General features: G+C 43.7%; 1 non-coding gene across 1 annotated transcript; it reads left to right on the plus strand.

Moving 5' to 3' along the window:
* The first annotated feature begins 22905 nt into the window (after positions 1 to 22905).
* On the plus strand, positions 22906 to 23012 carry LOC127109979 (small nucleolar RNA R71). Its single transcript, XR_007797219.1, has one exon. It is a non-coding gene; the product is annotated as a small nucleolar RNA R71 (small nucleolar RNA).
* Positions 23013 to 24186: the final 1174 nt, after the last annotated feature.

Genomic DNA, 24186 nt, shown 5'->3' on the forward strand with positions numbered 1-24186 from the left:
CGTCCTCAGTACCCAAATTAACAACCTCCAACTCCTCCTGATGAGGTTGGATGACCCTTTCCTCCTGCTTCAGCAATCTGACCAATTCTGCAGGGAGTTCACAGTCTTCCTCACTCTCCTCTTCAGCTTGGTAGATGGGATTGTCGAAATCATACTGAGCCATAACAGAACTGTTCATAGTGAATGCCATAAGATCGCTTTTTGTCAGAAGAGTAACTTGAACCACTTCTTCAGCCGTCCAGTTGTTGATAGACCCCCCTGGTGCACACGGGCGAACCCAGTTGTCCAGATCACAATCACTGTCACAGTCTTCACTACCGGTTGCAGAGACGTCGCCATGATTCATCAGCCCAGCGCTGGTAAAGGTACTCGGACCCGCTTGACCATTCTGCTCTGCTTGGAGAGGCTCGTAACCAACACCAAATTTGTCTTCTTTAACAGGCAAGTCCACCATCTTGCCCCAGCCTTCAGCTTTGCCAGAATCAACAACCTCCTTAGCCTATTTGTAAGAAGTAATTGAAGCACCTGGCTTCCTCTGCTCAGCGTACGCCACTTTCTCAAGAGCCACAGTCTCAAACGCCTGGCATAAGGTTTCGTGGATCTCGCCATCCACCTCAACATACTTGAACAAGGATAGATGACTCACCAGAATCTCTTCTTCACCGCACACAGTCACAATCTGACCGTTCCAGACATACTTGAGCTTTTGATGGAGAGTCGACGAGACTGCCCCTGCTGCATGAATCCATGGGCGCCCCAATAAACAACTATAGGCGGGCTGGATGTCCATAACATAGAAGATGATATCGAATACCTCAGGACCTATCTTCACAGGCAAGGTAACTTCCCCACACACAGAACGTTTGGATCCGTCGAAAGCACGAACGATCAGGTCACTGGGAGTAAGCACAAACCCTTCCGCATCAATCTTCTTCAGAATCTGCCTAGGCAACACATTCAGCGACGACCCGGTGTCTACCAATACGTGAGACAACACTGCCCCCTTGCACTCCATGGTGATGTGCAAGGCTTTGTTATGGTTTCGCCCTTCAGGCGGTAAGTCCAGGTTGGTGAAACCCACACCATGCCTGGTGCTCACATTGGCCATCACACCCTCCAGTTGATTGACAGAAATCTCCTGAGGCACGTAAGCCAGATTCAACATCTTCAGCAAGGCATTACGGTGTGCCTCAGCGCACAACAACAGTGAAAGTATAGAAATCTTGGACGGAGTTTAATTCAACTGATCTACAATCTTGTAGTCACTCTTCTTGATTATTTTCATAAACTCCTCCACATCTTTCTCGAACGAGCCCTCGGGCGCTTCTTTCTGAACAGGTTCTTCCTCGACCACAGCTTGCTTACCCTTTGCTTTGGCGAGAGCTTCAGCATTATTGTCCCTTAAAGGCTGCGGCGCGAACAGACGACCGCTTCTGGTAAAACCTCCTGGACCCCCTACATTATCCACAGCCGGACCAACAGTTGCAGGAACTCTATTCGGTAAACCAATTGTCACTGGAGTTTGATTCACTGGTCTCGTCTGACTTTCAGCCCTTCTGTTACTGCGGTAAGCATTATCATACTTCCACGGCACGGCTCTACTATTCTCAACAGCCCTTCTTCCAGACGCAACGATAGTAGCTGGAGCACTGATGGTTACAGGCACGGAAATGGTAACTGGGGTACCATTTGCTGCAGGTGCACTAACGACCCTTCGTCCACGTTCTTCAGACGGTTTAAAGTAAATGGTGATAGTTGACACTGTTCCACGATCTTTTACAGCTCTACTGAATTGCAAACAACCCTCATCCATCATACCCTGGATACCGGCCCTTAACTGGTCGCAACCATTCTCAGATTCTGCACAGCCCAAACAATCCTCATCACAGCCCGAGTAGACACCCCCATTCAGCAGACGGCCCTTCACAACTAGCAGAGAAGTCTGAACATCATCAACATTAACAACCAGATCTTCAGCTTCTTTCCCTTCAATATTGTTCACTCTATGCCCACCATGCTGAGGCATAGGGTTGTTTACAACGTTAGGCACTGGAGCGAAGTTGATCGCCTTGGCATCGATCAAATCTTGGACCTTGTGCTGGAGAGCCCGGCACTTCTCAGTATGATGCCCTGGTGCCCCAGAGTGAAAGTCACAACGGACGTTGGCGTCGTACCCAGGAGGCAATACTGTAGGCGGAGCCATTGTACGCAACTCGACCATCCCCAACCTGAGTAATTCGGGCAGCAGCTCGGCGTACGACATGGGTAGCGAATCAAAACGTCGATCAGGCATCCTTTGTCTGGGCTGATACGGACGTTGCTGTTGTTGTTGTTGCGGTTGTTGAACTCTTTGTTGTTGTTGTTGACGAGGTTGAGGTGCCGGAATGGTTACTGCAGCAGCTTGACGGTATTCACTTCTATTCTGATCTCTGCGGTGTTGAACAGCATTAGTTTCACCCTCTCTTCGACGAGGTGCCCCAGCAAATGGCTTCTTAGAAGAAGAGGAACCAGCATCTTGGATCTTCCCAGTTTTAATCAAGCTCTCAGTCCTCTCTCCACAAATGACAACATCAGAAAAACTACCGAACGGGCAGCTCCCCATCCGGTCCATAAACACACCTTGAAGAGTACCGATAAACATATCTGTCAACTCCCTCTCCAGCATAGGGGGTTGAACTCTAGCAGCCAGTTCACGCCACCTCTGGGCATACTCCTTGAAGCTCTCATTGGATTTCTGACAAAGACTCTGCAGCTGAGTCCGGCTCGGTGCCATGTCCATGTTGTGTTTATATTGCCTCAAGAAGGCCTCACCCAGATCTCTCCAGCATCGGATCGAATCTCTCTTTAATTCCATGTACCAGTCCAAAGAAGCCCCAGATAGACTATCTTGGAAAAAATACATCCACATCTTTTCATCATCGGTATACGCAGAGATTTTTCGATAATAAGCCTGCACATGGGTGTGAGGGCAAGAAGTACCGTTGTATTTATCGAAGGACGGTGCTTTGAACTTGTGAGGGATTCTCAAACCTTCAACCAATCCCATATTAGTAACATCAAAACCGAGAGAATTCTGACATTCCATAGCACGGATCTTCTCAGCAAGAGCCTCAACTTTACGATCCCTCTCATTAACCCTTCCCAGAACGTCTTCGTCTTCACTGAGCAGAGAGAACATATCCTCTTGTCTGTCAATAATCGTAGCAGGATTACGGGCCGGGGCACGGACTGCTCTGGCATTAGCGGCATCTGGAACAATAGGTTGACCGTTGATTCGAATACCCCCCAACTCATCACCTACAGCATAGTTGTTGATGGGTACAGCAGCAGCAGCATTGTTATCATTAACCGGGCCTCCCTCTGGCGGAGCATGGTTGACCGGTGGATTTGCAGCCTCTTGTCTCTGAACCATGGCTCGAAGTTCTTCTTGACCTTGTGCAACCCCTTGCATCATATTCATAAACTGGGCCATGTTAGCCTTCATCTTAGCCAACTCTGCTTGAACTTGATCCATACCTCTCTGTTGATTCAGTCTTGTTGAGTAGCGGTGCGGACGTTGATCAGCTATCCTGCCTGAACAGGAACCAAGAGTGAGAAGTCACGACCAAGAACACCTGTTATGCAAAATGATATGAGTATGGTGCTAATGATGCGTATGATGCACATGATATGTTCATTTCTCAGGCATTCAAAGAGCCTGACCCATCCTGAAAAGATGGCAACCTGCAGCAACAAGAGAACAAACAGATACAAGGAAAATGAGAACAACAGGGAAATACTGACAACCTTATCCATACATAAGGGCAAAAAGGTCAATACCACCGAGTCAACAGAAAATTCGCACAAACAGAGTACAAAGAAATGAAACCCATCCAACAAGCCTGGAGGTGATTCTCAACAATGAAGATCCAAAGACGGGGTACAAACAAATGAATCCCATCCAACAAGCCTGGAGGTGATTCTCAACAAAACACAAACAAAGATACAAACTAAGACAGACGGTCTTCTGGAATGAGGGTCTTCAAGTACTGACACTGGTCTATCAACAGGTCACATTCTGAACATTCTGGCAAAAGAGTGATCTTCTCCTTCAACTGTCTTCTAAGCTCTACCACTTCTCCTCCAAGGCGGTTCTCTGATGCCTGTCTCAAGTCTACTTCCTTCTTCAACTGGATGTCTTTATCTCTGAGTTGCTTCTCCAAGTCTTTGATCTTCTTCTGATAACTGGCCTCAACCCTCTGCAGCCTCAAGCGCTCCCGGTGTTCTGCATCTAACATGCTCTCCACCTCCTCGTAGGATCTCTTCTTGCTTCTTAGTCTGCTAGCATCTTCTTCTCGCACTCCTCTGAGTTGATGAGCCAAGTTCAACCTATCAGCTTTGGCTTTGTACAGCTCCATCTGGGTATCTTGCTCCTTCCCTCTCAAACGGCGATTCTCCATCAGGGCTTGCTTGTAGCGCTCCGCAGGCACACTCTCAGCAAGGATCAAAGGTGGTTGCTCCTGCAACGGCTCCATCCTATCGTAGGGTAACAACAAAGTTTCTACTCTCTCCTTGACCCAATTAGTGTAATCGGGCATAGCAACGGCAAACTTCTTCCCTAAGACAGATCCATCCTTCACACCAATAGACTTCCAAGCTCTCCCTATCTGCTCCAATCTAGCCGGGTCACTCTGCTTCTCAAAATACACACTTTCAGCTACCTCAGCCTCAAGTGGTCTTCCCTTCATCACAAACCCCAACTGGCGAAGAGAAAGAACCGGGTTGTAATTGATGCAACCCCTAGTCCCTACAAGTGGCACATTACGGAATCCTCCACAGCTCATAATGACGTTACGCACATCCATCCGGTAAGATTGCCATCTGATATCATAGGAGGTAAGAGACATAACCCTCTGAGTCCACTTATGCGTGCTCTGAGCATCCACAAAAGGTCCACTGACTGGTAGGAGAGACAAGAACCATCTGAGCAAAAGCGGGAGACAACACCTGATAGCACCACCCTTACCATGCCTACTGTGAATAGCATAGTAAGTGTCAGCTAACAGAGTAGGAACCGGATTCCCTCCAATGAAAATACTGACTGCAGCATAGTCAACAAAATTTGGCATACTCGGAAACAGGACGATCCCATAGATCATGACGGCCAACTGAGCATGAAAGGCTTCCCAACTTCCTTTCCCTGCTTCTTCTCTAGCTACCCTCAACAGAAACTTTAAAGGCAATCCTACAACATCCCCACTGGTCTTCCAACTATCACTGACTTCCTTGATACCCAAACGGAGAGCTCTGGCAACAACTCTGAAATCAACCTCCTTGGGCACATCCAAGAAAGGAACCTGATACCGGACCGGGACACTCAGCAGAATGGAGTACTCCTCAAGAGTAGGCGCCAACTGATAATCTTGAAAGGTGAAACAATGAAGCTCTGGGTCGTAGAACTGTAGAAGAGTCTGCAACGGCACCGGATCGACTACCATCTTCAACAGTGTCAGAATATCTCCATACTGGTCAACAAACCCCTTCTGGTTACCACTGATCATAAGGTTGCTCAACTCAATCAGAGACGTCAAAGGTTCACGGTGAAAGCTGTAGGAACAAGTCTTCCGCTTCAACTCTGGGACTGTTGCCATCTCTATCAGTGAACAAGCTCTGGAATGTACCTAAGAAATGATATGCATGTAGGGATTAGTTTTTTTTCTTTTCTTTTTTCTCTTTTTTTTTTCTTTTTTCTCTTTTTTTTGTATTTTTTTTTTATTGCGTTTCTTTTGAAAAATAAATATGATATGATGCAAATGATGCAGACACGACTGGTTGGCTGTGTCTCTCAGAACACAGGATCAAAACTTCGGCTTGAACTCGGAGCCACAAATTCATCTGAAACCCAAAGTCATCTGAGACCCCAAAATTCTGAACCACTAGCCACCAACAGGATCACAAGTCACCAACAAGTCATCAACAAGTCCCCAACTGTACCTGTAATAATGATCATTCCCTCCCCACTCACGGGTGTCATCTAGGCCAGGGTAAGGTCGAGAGAAACGCAGCATAAATAACCTTTCGCAGAACATCATCATATACACACCCGAAGTATGTAACGATAATATCCCACCAGGGTCTGAACTGCTCGTGATATCAATGTTCCGCTAAGTGGCGCAATACCACCCGCTTCCCATGAATCACTCTATTCCTAAGTATCCTAGATTTCACTCATGGCCTGGGTATTGGGCCTTTTACCTCATGTAACTCCCACCCCAACAGAGAGAAACAGACAACCAGCCAGGTGAACAGATGAATATGAATGCAAACATTAATGCAAACAATAAATGCAAACAATAGACAATGAATGCAAACAGTAAATAATGAATGCAATAAATAAACACAGCGCAAAGCAACCAAAACCCTAACCTAGAGAGCGCTAGGAGAGACTCGCTTAGTTGAGAATCCCCAGCAGAGTCGCCAGCTGTCGCATCACGCGAAAAACCGGCGGGAAACGAAGAACAACAGAGCCGCCACCGTGCGTTATTTATCCCAAAAGAGGGAAAGGAAACGCTCAGAGTAAACCTGGAAAAGACATGGTCTCGCGACCAAAGAGAAAGGGATCGGGAGTCGGTTATGCGAAGGGAAGGTATTAGCACCCCTACGCATCCGTCGTACTCGACGGGATCCACGCACAAAAGGAAAGAATATTGGTTGCTAAAACACTGCTCACACACACACACTGGCTGAAAAGAGACACGAGAAAACAGACTGAAACTGACTCGGCAGGATATCGCATCCTGGGCCTACTTAGTCTATCAGGCATAGACATCAGAGTCCAAGTAGTTCGGACTGGGGAAACGACACATGCTCGCTAGGATGTCGCATCCTATGCATACGTATCTTCTCGGACGAGAGAAGAATCAGAGCATTCGTAGCTCGGCTGACACGCACACAAACAAACACAGGCAAAGGCAAACGTGGAGCCTGAATGCCAATCACTGGACTTACATCAGCATCCGAACCAAAACACACTCAAGAAGGCAAACATGGAGCCTGAATGCCAATCACTGGGCTTACATCAGCATCCGAACCAAAACACACGCACACTGGAACCTAACTGCCACTCGATGGACTTACATCAGCTTCCAAGCACACAACAAGGCAAAACAAAGACACAGGCGCCCGGAGAGATCTGCTCATCTCCTGCCTACGTACCTCATCTGGTATGAGGATCAGGGCGACGTAGTTCCCCTACGGAGGGATACAGGACTAGCCTAACCAGATAACAGAGGGAGACACAACTAGGGAGACTACGACTCGAGCCTAGATGTTATCATGCAAAATCATCCCTAAGTTAAGGTTTCTAGCTAACTGGCACAGGGAGCCAGCCTATCATAGACATGACTTGCACAGGGAGCAAGCCACACACACACTTAACTTGCACAGGAAGCAAGCCAAGCAAAACCTAACTTGCACAGGAAGTAAGTCTAAACTAACCCTAACTTGCATAGGAAGCAAGTCAAACAATCCTAACTTGCACAGGAAGCAAGTCAAACAATCCTACAAGCACAGATAGCACACACTATACACAAGCAAGTGGCTCAAACAAGGGTTAGGTTTTAGTCGAGGGGTCATATCAACCTCAACAAACAAACCTCTGGAACTGGGTGAATGTGCTCTTAACCTTGCCATTGAGGGGCTAAGGTGAAGCAGATGAAAGGTGAGTGAAGGTAAGACTTCACAGCTCTTATCCCTGGCCTGGGAGAGCTTAAGACAAGAATGTGTGGGTTCAGAAAGTGGGAACCCTTCTACACATTTAAAACTGACTCAACTGTACAATTGTACAAGATCTTGGGTTTGTATCTACAATGCATCAACACAGTGGTGTGAGCAAAGCAGATGACACACAGAATAGCAGGGGATAGATTGCATACCCCTTGGGTTCTGCCAATTGCCTCTTCACTTAGGAGGTCTTTGACTCTATGCAAGGACAAAATTAAACATCCACAAACATTGCCTCTTAAGGAGGACTTCAGACAGTTGCCTGGCCAAGTAACAGGCCAGGTCTTCCAGACTACATGAAGTTAAGAAGTTATACCTCAATGCAAATTGCTTATACAAGCAAAGCAAAGCAAAAGTTCACAAGGAACTAAGCAACTAAAAGCACCTGAAACAGTCAAGCAGATGTTAGTATGCAACTTCAACACAAAGCAAAAGAGACAGGCATCAATAGTAAATTAGGGGCAAGTGGATGTGCAGGGCATAAGGCTTAAGGCATGTGAGCCAAGCCACCTACAAAACAAACAAGTTAGACAATGATATTTAAGCAAGCTCAATCAAAAAGAAATGGTCTCATTGGTCATTTGTTGGTCAACCTGAAAACATGAGCTCAAAGGTGAGTAACAGGACCACTAGGACAAACCTAGGGTCAAGAAGGAATGAAAAAGTCAAAACAGCAAAGGGCAAGCATCCAAAGTCATGTTCAAACAATCAAGAAACAAAACCAATTGGGTTTGTTTCTTGAATGTTTGAACTTGATTTTGATTGGGCATTGCTTGCTGTTTTGACTTTTTCATTCATTTTTGACCCTAGGCTTGTCCTAGTGGTCCTGTTACTCACTTTTGAGCTTGTGTTTTCAGGTTGACCAACAAATGACCAATGAGACCAATTCTTTTTGATTGAGCTTGCTTGAATGTCATTGACTAACTTGTTTGTTTTGTAGGTGGCTTGGCTCACATGCCTTAAGCCTTGTGCCTTGCACAGTCACTTGCTTGTGTTGACTGTTGACTTCTGTTTCTTTTTGCTTTGTTTGAAGTTGTATACTAATGTCTGCTTGACTATTTCAGGTGCTTTTAGTTGCTTAGTTCCTTGTGAACTTTTGCTTTGCTTTGCTTGTATAAGCAATTTGCATTGAGGTATATTTCTAATCTTCATGTAGTCTGGAAGACCTGGCCTGTTACTTGGCCAGGCAACTGTCTGAAGTCCTCCTTAAGAGGCAATGTTTGTGACTGTTTACATTTGTCCTTGTATAGAGTCAAAGACCTCCTAAGTGAAGAGGCAATTGGCAGAACCCAAGGGATATGCAATCTATCCCCTGCTATTCAGTGTGTCATCTGTTTTGCTCACACCACTGTGTTGATGCATTGCAGATACAAACCCAAGATCTTGTACAATTGTACAGTTGAGTCAGTTTTAAATGTGTAGAAGGGTCCCCCCTTTCTGAACCCACACATTCTTGTCTTAAGCTCTCCCAGGCCAGGGATAAGAGCTGTGAAGTCTTATCTTCACCCACCTTTCATCAGCTTCACCTTAGTCCTTCAATGGCAAGGTTAAGAGCTAACACTACCCAGTTCCAGTGGTTTGTTTGTTGAGGTTGATATGACCCCTCGACTAAAACCTAACCCTTGTTTGAGCCACTTGCTTGTGTATAGTGTGTGCTATCTGTGCTTGTAGGATTGTTTGACTTGCTTCTTGTGCAAGTTAGGATTGTTTGACTTGCTTCCTGTGCAAGTTAGGATTGTTTGACTTGCTTCCTGTGCAAGTTAGGGTTAGTTTAGACTTGCTTCCTGTGCAAGTTAGGTTTTGCTCGGCTTGCTTCCTGTGCAAGTTAAGTGAGTGTGTGGCTTGCTTCCTGTGCAAGTCATGATTAGGATAGGCTGGCTCCCTGTGCCAGTTAGCTAGAAACCTTAACTTAGGGATGATTTTGCATGATAACATCTAGGCTCGAGTCGTAGTCTCCCTAGTGTTGTGTCTCCCTCTGTTATCTGGTTAGGCTAGTCCTGTATCCCTCTGTAGGGGAACTACGTCGCCCTGATCCTCATACCAGATGAGGTACGTAGGCAGGAGATGAGCAGATCTCTCCGGGCGCCTGTGTCTTTGTTTTGTCTTGTTGTGTGCTTGGAAGCTGATGTAAGTCCATCGAGTGGCAGTTAGGTTCCAGTGTGCGTGCGTTTTGGTTCGGATGCTGATGTAAGTCCAGTGATTGGCATTCAGGCTCCATGTTTGCCTTCTTGTGTGTGTTCTGGTTCGGATGCTGATGTAAGTCCAGTGTTTGGCATTCAGGCTCCACGTTTGCCTTTGCCTGTGTTTGTTTGTGTGCGTGTCAGCCGAGCTACGAATGCTCTGATTCTTCTCTCATCCGAGAAGATACGTATGCATAGGATGCGATATCCTAGCGAGCATGTGTCGTTTCCCCAGTCCGAACTACTTCGACTCTGATGTCTATGCCTGATAGACTAAGTAGGCCCAGGATGCGATATCCTGCCGAGTCAGTTTCAGTCAGTTTCTTGTGTCTCTTTCAGCCAGTGTGTGTGAGTTTGAGCAGTGTTTAGCAACCATTTATCCTTCCTTTTGTGCGTGGATCCCGTCGAGTACGACGGATGCGTAGGGGTGCTAATACCTTCCCTCCGCATAACCGACTCCCGAACCCATTCTCTTTGGTCGCAAGACCATGTTCTTTCCTAGGTTTACTCTGAGCGTTTCCTTTCCCTCTTTTGGGATAAATAACGCACGGTGGCGGCTCTGTTGTTCTTGTTTCCCGCCGGTTTTTCGCGTGATGCGACACCTTTGACCCTAGCCTTGGCGCTAGTGGCTTGTACTCATCTTTTGAGTTTTGCATTTCAGGTTCAAGCTATTATCGCTAGTGGTTGATGCAATATCAATTCATGAGATGCCAATTATTTTGGGTTGACTAACCTTGCTGTTTGTAGGTCATTTGAAATGATGAAACAATTTGAATGCTTGCACATAGAGCCTGTTTTGTATGCATATTGGGAAGTTGTAACACTGTTGACTGTTGGTTGTTTGTCTGAACATAGTACTGACTTGTTTGCTTTTCTCACAGGTACTTTAGTAGCTTTAACTCATTGTTTGAGTTGCTTTGCTTTGCTTGTGGTTGGCATACCACCTAGGTAATGACCTCTACTCTCCATGTAGTCTGGAAGACTTGTCATTTTCTTTTGGCAGGCACCTGTCTGAAGCCCTCCTTAAGAGGCAATGTTTGTGCTTGTTTATCTTTGTGCCTTGTACTTCAAGACCTCCTAAGTGAAGAGGCATTGGCAGATAGAAGGGATGTGCAATCTATCCCCTGCTATTCAGTTGAGTCTTTCATCTTGCTCGCACTACGTGCTGATGCATTTTGAATAAACACCCAAGATCCTTTGTATATAGAGTCAGTCAAGTGGAGTAGAGTCTCACATTCTGGACTCCCACGTTTTCATTGGTTGAAGCTCACCCAGGCCCGGGTTAAGAGCTATGAGGTCTTATCCTCATTATCTTTCATCTGCTCACCCTGACGGTCAATGTCAGTGGTTAAGAGCCTCAGACACCCCTTCCAGGTGGCTTGTTTGTCGAGGTTGATATGACCCCTTGACTAAAGCCCAGCCTTGTATGAGCCACTTGTTTGCATATAGCGTGTGATACTTGTTCACCTGTGATTGCTTATTTGCTGTTTAGGCTAGCTTGCTTCCTGTGCGAGTTAGAATCTGATTAGAGACCTCAACATAGGGATCGTTTGCATGACAACTTCTAGGCTCAAGTCGTAGTCTCCCTTTTAGTTGTTATCTCCCTAGTCTCTGGTTAGGATAGGAGTTTTTCCCTGTTAAGGGGAACTACGTCGCCCTGATCCTCATACCAGATGAGGTACGTAGGCAGGAGATTGAGCTGATCTCTCCGGGCGCCCTTTTTGTTTTGTTGCGTGTGTTTGGTTCACCCTTTTTCTCTTTCAACCCTCTTGTGTGTGTTTGGAGTCTGATGTAAGTCCAACGATTGGCAGTCGGTTTCCTGTGGGGTGTTTGTTTGTGCGGAGTCTGATGTAAGTCCAGCGATTGGCAGTCGGTTTCCTGTGTGTGTTCGCTTGTTTGGAGTCTGACGTAAGTCCAGCGATTGGCAGTCGGTTTCCTGTGTGGGTTTGCTTGTTTGGTGTCTGACGTAAGTCCAGCGATTGGCAGTCGGTTTCCCGTGTTGTGTGTGTGCTTGGAGTCTGATGTAAGTCCAGCGATTGGCATTCGGTTTCCCGTTGGTTTGTTTTGTGTGGAGTTGGATGTAAGACCAGCGATTGGCATTCTGTTTCCTGTTGTGTGTTTCGTTAGACGTCTCAGCGTCTCGTTTCAGTGTCTTTGTTTGGCGTGCGTTAGCCGAGCTACGAGTGCTTTGATTCTTTCTCTGGTTAGAGAAGATACGTATGCATAGGATGCGATGTCCTAGCGAGCACGTTCCCCTTTTCCCCGAACTACGTCGACTCTGATGTTTGTGTCTGACAAACTACGTAGGCCCAGGATGCGACATCCTGCCGAGTCATCTTCTTCCGTCTTCTTTCATCTGTGTTTCATTCCAGTGCGTGCAGTGTTTGAGCAGTTATTTAGCAACCTTTCTTCTATTCTTTTTAAGCGTGGATCCCGTCGAGTACGACAGACGTGAGGGGGTGCTAATACCTTCCCCTTGCGTAACCGACTCCCGTACCTTGCAATCTCTGATCGTAAGACCATTCCTTTCCCTTTTTCAGGTTTACTTCGAGCGTTTCCTTTCCCTCCTTTGGGATAAATAACGCACGGTGGCGGCTCTGTGTCTTTTCCCACCGGTTTTTCGCGTAATGCGACAGAGTGCGAGGAAATAAATAATTTAAAGCGAGTGCGGGAAATAAATAATTTAAAGCGAGTGCGGGAAATAAATAAAGTAAAAGCGAGTGCGGGAAATAAATAAAGTAAAGCGAGTGCGGGAAATAAATAAAGTAAAAGCGAGTGCGGGAAATAAATAAAGTAAAGGCGAATGCGGGAAATAAATAAAGTAAAGGCGAATAATAAAAACCTGCTCCAATCGGAGGGCTGAGTAAATTGCAATGCGGAAATGAAAATGGCGGCAGGATTAACTTCCTTCCAAAGTGCTCCAAACTCGATTACAGACTCTATCACAGACTTGATGACACAATTGTGGTAACACTCCAATGCGAAGCGATTACCACTATAAAATACTTAATATATGCCTAAGTGAAACAAAGTTGCTTCTGAGTTTGCCTCTGCTCTAAGTTTGGATGATTGTAAAACTGAATTCGCGTTTCTATTTATAAGCAAATAAAAAAAGTGGAATTGACTTGGATGCCCTTCAACTTGAAAATAGAGGAAACCGTTTCCTTCTTGTGGCGCCCGCCACAAGGCTATGGCGCCCGCCACAAGCACAAAGTGGGCGCCTTAGTGGATGAAGTGGGGAAACATGGGAGTTGAGGAAGTTGGACTTGGAAACGTCATGGCTTGGTCTGTGGCGCCCGCCATGGGGTAGGCCATAAGCACAAAATGCTGAATTTTAGGGTTTTTAGCTCTTTTTCACTCCTTTTCTCGATCGGGGCTCCGATTAAAGTAAAAACCTGAAAACAAAGGGAAACACAGTAATAACACAACAAAATGACAATAAAACAACTAGAACGCATGTGAAATCGGAGTCAAAAATATGTAAATTTTAGTGTGATCAAACTCTCCCACACTTAAACCTTTGCTTGTCCTCAAGCAAAACATTGAAAAGCTCATAAAAGAAAATTCGTGTAAGCGAGTGCTTCAGATAAAAATTCTAAGTTCAAGTCGGGATGCAGTGATAGGTACTGAGTGAACTAAGGGTATCATGATGACACTAATCCGCAAATATGGACATAAGCTTCATTCCTATATTAACCAACCCATATTATCCCACAATACCTAGGCCTGCCTCTTCATCTCTTTTGTGTCCTTTTCATTCAGGCGCAATCACATTAAGCCCGTTATCCGTACATGCTTCATAGTAGAGTGGCCTGTTAGTGATTATGATCTGAGCATGGGTTTCCTGGCACATAAATATGTGTAAACCCTTTTTTTTTTGGATCCAACTGTAGTTGTGGGGGATCGGATCGTAATCCGCCCTACCGAGTTCAGTGTCAGATACCTCTGAACCAACCAACAGTGGGTGAGTTTCTTTCTTTTTCTTTTTTTTCTTTTTCTTTTTCTAGCAATTTTTCACAATCCTTTGGTTTAAATGACTTTATGAGGGTCACCTATACCGGAGTTGCCTTTTTTTTGCTTTCTTTTATTTTTTTGTTTTTCTGGATCATTCACTTATTTGCATCGGTCCCCTACGTAGAGGATGTGTAGGCCGGAGCTGACTGCTAGGATAAACTACTGAGGACTTATACGGAAATGATGATTAAGGCCATGGTATATGGGGTTTCGGGAATGATTCCTATATTTACGAAGCTTATGGTGCTAAAACAGATACTGATGTTTCGCAAAGTTCTCCCAAGTCACCGCATCCTTACTCAAAACATGTCCTTAAAACCTGAAAACTTTCGGAATGACACTATTTTCTTTTGTAAAATTTTTTGGTGGGGCTAAAGGTATGGGGAGATATGATTGTACTAAAGATCTACTATTCGGTGACTCGTCGGACTCATGCATTATACTAAAAAGCAAAATAAATAACTAAAAGGGAAATTAAACAACTAAAAGGAAATAAACAGTCTAAGAACAGCAAATAAAACTGAAAATAAAAGGAAAACGATAAATGCTCCTCCCACACTTAAATCGAACATTGTCCCCAATGTTTCGAAATAAGATAAGGAAGGGTTACCTGGCAACCTATTGCTGACCACTAGTGCCCTCGCCATCCTGAGGTGGACGACGGGATCGGGTACGACGACTGTCTCTCTGATCCATCCTCGCCTGCAGGGCATCCTGAGCGGTCCTCACCTCTCGAAGGTTACTTAGAATGGAACCTTGAGTAGCTTCGATGAGTGCCTGGTGTCGCTGGTTGTATTGTTGTTGACGGGCTTGTGTATTTGCAATCGCAAGTATAGACTGTAGAACAGTCTCGTAGGACCTGTCTGTCCTCCGCTGCGACTCTTGCATAAAGCTCATGTTGTCCTCCATTTGTTGCTGGATGGTAGAGAGTAGGTCATCTCGCCTCTGCTCTCTAGCCATGTGGTCTCGCCACATCTCCTCCGTGATATAGAAGTCAGGAGTGGTACCTGCAGAAGAAGAAGATGGTGCGGTGTGTGGTGGTGAAGGATGATGGGGGGACACATGTGGTACGGGAGATCTCTCTCTCCGATCATATTCATCATCAGTGTCTGGTCCCGCCTCATCAGGAACGTTAGGAGGAAGAGGACCCAAAACAGGTGGAGCATCTAAATCGTAGGTCCAATTCCTCTCATCACGTATATCTGTACGTCTAGTGCAAGGTAGAATAATAGATGGGATGGCTACACCATGAACCATAAGTGTATAACCTCCTTCTCTCCTTGAGCGACACAATTTCATGTCTCTCAGAAATTTTAAGTTAATTGTGCGAGGAGGTAAGGGGTCTAGGGTAGCCATCTCATTGTTCAGGTTAAGTGCCCGAGCAATAGATGTAATCAATCCACCAAAAGAAATCGGTCCCGCCTTATCCAGAGTTAAAATCATATGGGCGAGCATAAACGGAGCCGAATTAATTTTCCTATTTGTGAGGCTTCCTTGCAAATATAGAAACTCTCTAGCGTTAACCTTATTTGGATTCTCCCGGCCAAAAGTAGTGCATGCCAACAGATATCTAAAAACTCTGATGGCCGGGTTATGGATAGTCGAGGCAAGAACTCCTTCAAAAGAGTTTATGGAAACGTTTGATAAACGCTCCCAGAAGGAAAATACCTCAACAGACCATTCAGAATCCAAAGGGGCCTCACAAATAGCACCTTCCCTATGAGGGATCCCTAACAGACTGGCTAGTTCATCGGTACTGAATTGGTATTCAACTGCAAACATTCTAAATTTTACAGTACCGACTGTGCTAGCAGTGTTAGGACTGACAATATAAATTAAGGAACTTAAAAACTCGATTGTCAGCCGCTCATAGGTGGGTTCTTTGTTGATAAAGAAATTATGCAAACCTAAGATGTCTAATAAATGAAAAACGCTATGGTAGATACCTAAAGTATAGAGACAATCTTCATCAACATACCTTGTCGGGAGAGTTTCCCGATTTTGCAACCGTTCAATGATTTTTCTTTGTCTCTCCCCTGGTTTTCCACCTCGAAGAATGAATCCGTTGAACTCCATTTGAATGCTCTTGAAATGTGGATGAAGAAGATGAAGTGGTTGGTGAAAAGGTTGGATTTTTACAAATTCCGGCGGATGAAATCGAAAATGGAAAGTGGATTAATGATTCATATGGTACGATGGTTAGGAAAGTATGAGCTTTTTGTGGGTTCAAGGGCTTTTTTCCAAGGTGAAAAAAATGGGTTTTGGAGGTTGTAAGTTGCAAAAATGGTGAAGGAAAGTGGTCTGCCCCGACCATTTACAGACACTGTGGCGGGCGCCACAGGTCCTATGGCGGGCGCCACAAGGAAAAATCTGGCTGGGCCAGATTTTGGTCCTTTGGTTTGGGCTTCGCTTGTCTTTTGGGTTTGAGGGGTCTGGATAGCATTTGTCTTGTGATTCTTCTAGTTTCTTTGACTTGCATAATTTTATAAAAGTAAAAAAAACGAAAAATAAAAGGTGAAGCTGAAACAAAAACAAAAACAGAAATTAAATATAAATAAATAAATAACTAAAAAATTAAAATGCAAATAAAATATAAAACATATATAGATAGAAATACTAATGTATAGTAGTAGTTTATATAATATCCAAATGCGATAATGTAAAATGAGTAATGCAATTACGATAAATATATGAAAGAGAACTAAAGTGAAATGAAATGATGAAATCAGGTATTAGGGGTGTCGTCTGCCTCAGTGGATCCACGGAGCACGGCTATCTCCTGCCTGAGCTCTGCGATCTCTTGATATAGACAATCAGCTTCAGTAGCATGGGTGAGATCAGACACTCCTATTTGTAAAGTCAGGTCCGCCACTTCCTGTTTGAGCTCTGCAATCTCTCTACGGCACTCAGCAATCTGGATGCGTATGTCTGGTGTCTGCAATGAATGATTATTAGAGAAAACAATGATTCTAGGAGATGGTGGTGTAGGCGTGTATTCAGCAGCGGGTGGTGATCTCGGTGCCTCGACGGTCTCTCCCTGGCCCTCTAGAGCATAACTCCAATTCGCTGGATCATGCACACTGGTCATCATAGGGTCTGGCAGTGTAAAGTAATGGATAGCCTCACTGTCGACTAGCAATCGGAACTGACATGGGTGGAAAGAGGCTCTCCTCATCAATCCTCTGGTCAAACAGAAACCGATGTCCATGGTAGTGTGTCCACAGTAGATCCGAAGATGTGACAGCTTGCGAGACAGACCCAAAGCGACAACAATCTGTGTGACGATTCCACCAACATGGATGACTCCTTCGGTAGATCTAGAGATACCGCTGAGATTATTCAATAAAAAGTTCCCACATGCTACTGGGCGAGACTGAGATGCGCAAAATAATAAGAAGATCTCCTCCTCACTTAGTAGAGTCTCTGCATCCTGTCTTCCCAAGAAGGAATGTGCTAATATCATCTGAAAATATCTGAAGGCTGGGTTATGTATGACATAAGATAACTGTGTAGATGGATCCTGGCTTCCGCCACCTGATATATCACTCCAAAACTTCTCCACTTCCTTACCCAGGAAATATCCCAAAGGTGTCTCCGGGATAGCATCAGGAGTAGTCTGGAAACCTAATAAGTCGTCGAACTCTTTCTGGCTGAAGGAGTACTCAACTCTAAAGAGCCTGAAAGCAGCATACCCATATGGTCCGGAATATGGGTCGTAGTCGAATGAACTCAGGAACTCCAAAGTCAGGTTCCTATATGTGTTACTCAAGTCATCAGCAAATTCATCCCAGTGGAGCTGGTGGCTAAGGAATCGGATGCTAGGCTCGATACCCAGTGCCTCCATACAATGCTGATCAGGGTAACGTGTGGGTGCCATAGGGCGCTGATACAAAGCAATGTAGCGCTCCCTCTGAGCATTGTCTCTATATGCAACATGCATGTTATCAAAACCCTGCATCCTGTAAAAGTTAGGAAAGTGATCCTGAAAATACAAACCATTCAAACTTTAGTCTCAATGCAAAATAAGATAAAATAAAATAAAAATAAATGTAAATAAATGCGGATAAAATAAAATGAAAATAAAAACCATGGGTTGCCTCCCACGCAGCGCTTGTTTAACGTCGTTAGCTTGACGGTTAGAATTTATACACCTGTAGTAGTATGAATCGGTGGATCAATCAGGGTGTGGCTCGAGTAGTATGCTGGAATGTCTCCTCCTTCATAGAGCTTCAGTCTTTGTCCATTAACAATGAATGGACTACAGGTATCGTTCTTGATTTCTACGGCTCCGGATCTCAGAATCTTGGATACTTCGAAAGGACCAGTCCATCTTGAACGTAGCTTTCCAGGGAAGAGTCGTAACCTAGGGTTGAAAAGGAGAACAGAATTTCCTACATTGAAGTTTTTCTTTACTATCCATTTGTCATGATAGGCTTTTGTCCTCTCTTTGTATATTTTTGCATTCTCGTAGGCAGATTGCCTAAGTTCTTCTAATTTATGAATGTCTAGGGTACGCTTTTCTCCAGCGGCTAGGTAGTCTAAATTCAAAGTTTTAATGGCCCAATAGGCCTTATGCTCTAACTCGAATGGTAAGTGACAAGATTTTCCATAAACTAGTTGGTAAGGAGTAGTTCCTATAGGGGTTTTGGAAGCGGTTCTATAGGCCCATAATGCTTCTTGAAGCTTTTGAGACCAGTCTCTCCTAGAAATAGAAACAGTTTTCTCTAGGATTTGTTTTATCTCCCTATTAGATACTTCTACTTGGCCACTAGTTTGTGGGTGGTACGGTGTTGCTACTCTATGCCTAACTCCATATTTTCTTAAAAGTTTGTCAAATATTCTCGATATAAAGTGTGATCCTCCATCGCTTATGACTAAACGTGGTGTTCCAAATCTAGGGAATATATAGTTTTTAAATAGTTTGATTACTACCCTAGTGTCGTTTGTGGGTGCAGCTATAGCTTCAATCCACTTAGACACATAGTCTACATCTACTAAGATATACCTATTTCCTAAGGATGGTGGAAAAGGTCCCATGAATTCTATACCCCATACGTCAAAGAGTTCTACTTCCTGAATGTTTCTTAGAGGCATTTCATCACGTCTTAAAATGTTTCCAGTGCGTTGGCATCTATCACACTTGGCAATGAAAGCATAGACATCACGCCACATGGTAGGCCAGAATAGGCCAGCTTGAAGAATCTTGGCGTATGTCTTAGAGGTGCTTGCATGTCCACCATAAGGTGCAGAATGACAATGCTCGATAATATTATTTACCTCTTCTTCTGGCACGCAGCGGCGAAAAATGCCATCTTTACCCCTTTTGAAAAGGAGCGGTTCGTCCCAATAGAAGTTTCTCACATCGTGGAAGAATTTCTTCTTGTGGTGGTAGTCAAGATCAGAGGGTACTATATCAGCGGCTAGGTAATTAACGAAATCTGCATACCAGGGTACGTTACTTATTGCTAAGGAATTTTGGGAATGCTCATAAGGATCTAGGTTATTATCTTCAATGGTTTCTACTCTGGCGATCAGTCTATCATATGCGAAATCATCATTTATGGGTACTAGTTCAGGTTTTAGATGTTCTAGCCTAGAAAGGTGATCGGCTACTACATTTTCAGTGCCTTTTTTGTCTCTTATGTCTAAATCAAACTCTTGTAGTAATAGAATCCATCGGAGTAACCTGGGCTTGGCATCTTTTTTACTTAATAGGTAACGAATGGCAGCATGATCGGTGTAAACAATAATTTTTGCTCCTACTAGATAAGATCTAAATTTGTCTATAGCGAAAACTACAGCGAGTAATTCTTTTTCGGTTGTTGCGTAATTAAGTTGGGCAACATCTAGGGTTCTACTGGCATAATAAATGGCATGTAATTTTTTATCTTTCCTTTGTCCTAGAACGGCTCCAACTGCATAATCACTAGCATCGCACATTATCTCAAAAGGTTCCGACCAATCGGGCGGTTTCATAATGGGTGCAGAGATTAATGCTTGCTTTAAAAGATTAAATGCGTCATTACATTTTTCATCAAAAATGAATTCAGCATCTTTCATTAAAAGTCCGGTTAAAGGTTTAGTGATTTTGGAGAAGTCCTTAATAAAACGCCGGTAGAATCCAGCGTGTCCAAGAAATCTTCAGACTTCTCTGATGGTTTTTGGGGGTTTTAGGTTTTCTATAACTTCTATTTTAGCTTTATTTACCTCTATACCTTTTTCAGAAACTATATATCCTAAAACTATTCCTTCGGTCACCATGAAATGACATTTTTCCCAATTTAGCACGAGGTTAACTTCCACGTATCTCTCCAGGATTTTCTCAAGGTTAGCAAGACAATTGTGGAAATCGAATCCGCAAACCGAGAAATCATCCATAAACACTTCCATGATACCATCTAGGTAATCTGCGAATATTGACATCATGCAGCGTTGGAAAGTAGCTGGGGCGTTACAGAGGCCGAACAACATTCGTCTGTAGGCAAAGGTTCCATAGGGGCATGTAAAGGTAGTTTTTTCTTGATCTTCGGGGTGAATAGGTATTTGGAAGAATCCAGAGTATCCATCTGAATAACAGAAGTAAGAGTGTCTGGCTAGACGCTCCAACATCTGGTCTATGAATGGTAAAGGGAAATGATCCTTCCTAGTTGCTTTATTTAATTTTCTATAATCTATACACATCCGCCATCCTCCTTCTAAACGTTTTGCTACGTGTTCGCCTTTATCGTTTTGCACGACTGTGATGCCTCCCTTTTTAGGTACTACATGCACAGGGCTCACCCACTTACTATCCGAGATCTGATAGATTATACCTGCCTCAAGTAACTTAAGAACTTCCTTCTTAACAACATCACTCATTATAGGGTTTATTCTTCTCTGATGCTCCCTAGAGGGTTTTGAATCTTCTTCTAACGAAATCCGATGCATGCATACGGATGGGCTTATACCTTTCAGGTCAGAGATATTATATCCTAAGGCTGAGGGATGTCTTCGTAAAACGTCTAAAAGTTGGTTCATTTCCTCATGGCTGAAGGTAGCACTGACTATAACTGGACGGTTCATCTTTCCATCGAGGAACTCATATCTCAGGTTCTTAGGCAGTTCCTTAAGTTCTAAGGTTGGTTTCTTAGGGCATGGCATAGGATCTGGGGTAAGGGATAAACATTCGTAAAGGTTATCATCGATGTAAGGTTCTTTAAAGTCATCATCTTCCTTTATGGGGGTTGATGGTAACTTGATTGTTTTTATAATTTCTTTTTGTTCTAATTCTCTAACACATTCATCAATGATATCTAAGGCATAACACGAGTCTCCCATCACAGGTGCCATAAGAAATTGCGAAAGTATAAATTCTATTTTCTCGTCACCTACCTCAAATGTCAACTTTCCTTTCTTGACATCTATTATGGCTCCTGCAGTCGATAAGAATGGTCTACCTAGAAGAATTGGTATATCATTGTCCTCTTTGATGTCCATGACGACAAAATCAGTAGGGATAAATAGTTGACCTATCCTAACAGGAACATCTTCTAAAATGCCTATTGGATATTTGATAGATCTATCGGCTAACTGAACTGACATCTTAGTGGGTTGTAACTCTCCTAAGTTTAACCTCTCACAAACTGCTAGAGGCATTAAGCTCACACTAGCTCCTAAGTCTAGAAAAGCTTTTTCGATGACATGATTACCCAAAAGACAAGGAATGGAGAAATTTCCAGGATCTTTATCTTTCTTTGCTAATTTGTCCTTGGAAATAGCATTACATTCCAAAGGCTTCGGATCGTCAAGTCTACGTTTGTTGGTAAGGATGTCTTTCAGAAACTTTGCATAAGAAGGTATTTGGGTGATGGCTTTTGTGAAAGGGATTTCTACATGAAGTTTTTCTATAACTTTAATAAATTTTTGATACTGTTTATTGATCTGGGTTTGTTTGAGTCTTTGTGGATATGGTATAGGTGGTTTATATGGCGGGGGCGGTACGTAAATTTTATCTTTAGGTTCTTCTCCTTTCTCTCGACCTTCCTGGTTTTCAGATTCCTCTGGTTCCTTTACTTCGTCCGGGGGTTTGGTACATTCCTTAGAAGTTTCGGGTTCACTTAATCTTGGGTTTGGTGGCTCATCATAAGCGTTCCCACTTCTTAGGGTAATGGCATTGGCTTGTCCTCTCGGATTTTGTTGAGGTTGTCCAGGGAATTGTCCTCCAGGTGTAGTCTGAGGGGCTTGGTTTAAGGCTACCTGGGAGATCTGGGTTTCAAGCATCTTGGTATGAGTAACTATTTGGTCAACCTTGGTTCCTAACTGAGTAATCAAATCGTTGACATGAATGTTTTGGTTCATGAACTCCTTGTTTTGTTGGGTTTGAGCGGTGATAAAATTTTCCATAATTTTCTCAAGGCTCGGCTTTGGTGGTACAGGTTGCATAGGTTGATTTGATCTAGGGGCTTGATAACTAGGTCTCGGAGGTGCATTATTTTGGATAGGGTTATTGTTTTTATAGGAGAAGTTAGGGTGATTCCTCCATCCAGGGTTATAGGCATTCGAATATGGGTTCCCTTGGGTGTAGTTCACTTGCTCGGAGTGGGTTTCGTTCAATAGACTGCATTCGGCAGATTGGTGTCCTTGGGTTCCACATATCTCACAATCCGACGAAACTGCGGCTACAGTATTCGGTTTCGTGTACATATGCTCGACCTTGAGGGCTAATGCGTCCATTTTAGCTTGCATCATGTCTATAGAGCTTAGTTCATGCACTCCTCCTTGGGCTTCCTTCTTCTCCACTGTCGCTCGTTCGACTCCCCATGATTGATGGTTTTGAGCCATGTCTTTGATGAGGGCACTAGCTTCAGGGTAAGGTTTGTTCATCAGAGCACCGCCTGCGGCAGTGTCGATGGTCATCTTTGTGTTATAATGAAGTCCATTATAGAAGGTTTGAATGATTAACCAATTTTCTAAACCATGATGTGGGCATGCTCGTAACAACTCTTTATATCTCTCCCAAGCTTCGAACAACGATTCTCCTGGGTTTTGGGTAAATCTAGTTATATGGTTTCGAAGAACGGCGGTCTTACTCGGGGGAAAATATCTAGCAAGAAAAACTCTTCTAAGGTTATCCCAGGTCGTAATGGAATTGGGTGGAAGGGAATCTAACCATGATAGGGCTTTATCTTTGAGGGAAAAAGGAAATAATCTTAAACGTATTGCCTCAGGAGAAGCTCCATTGGTTTTAAAAGTATCTGCTAATTGAAGAAATATTTTTAAATGTTGGTTAGGGTTCTCGGTAGCGAGACCCGCGAATTGTCTCTGTTGCACTAGTTGTAACAGGGATGGTTTAAGTTCAAAATTATTGGTTGGGATGAGTGGGTTTACTATACTAGAACTAGGTTCTTCATTAGATGGTTGAGAGAAATCCTTAAGAGGTCTTTGGTTTTGATCTTCGGCCATAACTCTCTTAATTCTATGAAAGAATAAACGTGCGCGAGCGTAACGTTCAGGTTCCGCCAGAGGGTTTACTAAACTTAAACTTCCGGTGCTGCGAGTTCTTCGCATTGACCGGCGGGAAATAACCTAAGTCTAAACGATATAACAACAGGAAAATGAAATTTGACGAAATTGGTCCCCGGCAACGGCGCCAAAAACTTGATGCGTTGGAAAACTTGATGTTCGCAAGTATACGAACGCGTCAGAGTAATATAAAAGATTATCGAACCACAGAGACCAAGTGTCAATCTATCGTTATCTGTTGTTATGGTGTTTATCAAAGGCAGTCAAAATAGGTGTTTTTGTAGTGTGCAATGAAAAGTAAAGTATTGAAATAGAATATAATTAATAAAGACAGGGTCGAATGTAATTCACGTAATCAATTGATAATCCAAGTACTTGCTAATATAACTACTTATGGGCAATATTTCCTACTTTGAAAAGAACTAATTTAACAGGAACTGTCGCTTTCGCGTATTCGGAACCGAGTTGTACTCCCTAATCAAACCCTCTTATTGTCACTTATAAAAAGGCGCGCATTGCGTTAGAGTAGTAAACCTATTTTTAAGAAATATAGTATCTTGACTAAGTTGAAAAGTATTATAACCTGGATTTCTTAACCAAAAGAGGTTCTCACGAACCAGACTCTAAACTTATAAACGCGTCCGAAAATAGTTTTAAAATCTCTTTTCTTCTTGATGTTAAAAACTCCTAATGAACTAGACAAAGCGCTTTCGCTGTTTTTGAAATAGTT

Source organism: Lathyrus oleraceus, chromosome 7 (assembly GCF_024323335.1).
Source record: "Lathyrus oleraceus cultivar Zhongwan6 chromosome 7, CAAS_Psat_ZW6_1.0, whole genome shotgun sequence".
NCBI lineage: Eukaryota > Viridiplantae > Streptophyta > Magnoliopsida > Fabales > Fabaceae > Lathyrus > Lathyrus oleraceus.